This window comes from Amorphotheca resinae, assembly GCF_003019875.1.
Source record: "Amorphotheca resinae ATCC 22711 unplaced genomic scaffold M430scaffold_6, whole genome shotgun sequence".
NCBI classification, from domain to species: domain Eukaryota; kingdom Fungi; phylum Ascomycota; class Leotiomycetes; order Helotiales; family Amorphothecaceae; genus Amorphotheca; species Amorphotheca resinae.
The window spans coordinates 1,015,586-1,015,859 of NW_020194476.1; positions in this window are offsets into that span (position 1 = coordinate 1,015,586).

A 274-nucleotide genomic window follows, 5' to 3' on the forward strand; every position below is an offset into this window, starting at 1 on the left:
ATACAGGCAAAACATTCTCTATTAACTAACATTAATACTAAGAAGAGAGGGTAATCTATTACCTTCTTCTTAAACCTTTACTAGTCCTAGTCTTATGCCTTCTTTACCCCTCTCTTTTACTCTTATTTACGCTTTTAAACAAGAGCTACTTGTTTTCTAAGTTCTCTTTTTTTAGTACGTCTTCTTTGTCTAACAGTTCCTTAATAGCCTAGCGTATTATTATACACGGCCTTAAGGTAGACGCTATAGCCGTTCTCTTAGGTTAGGTTAAGCT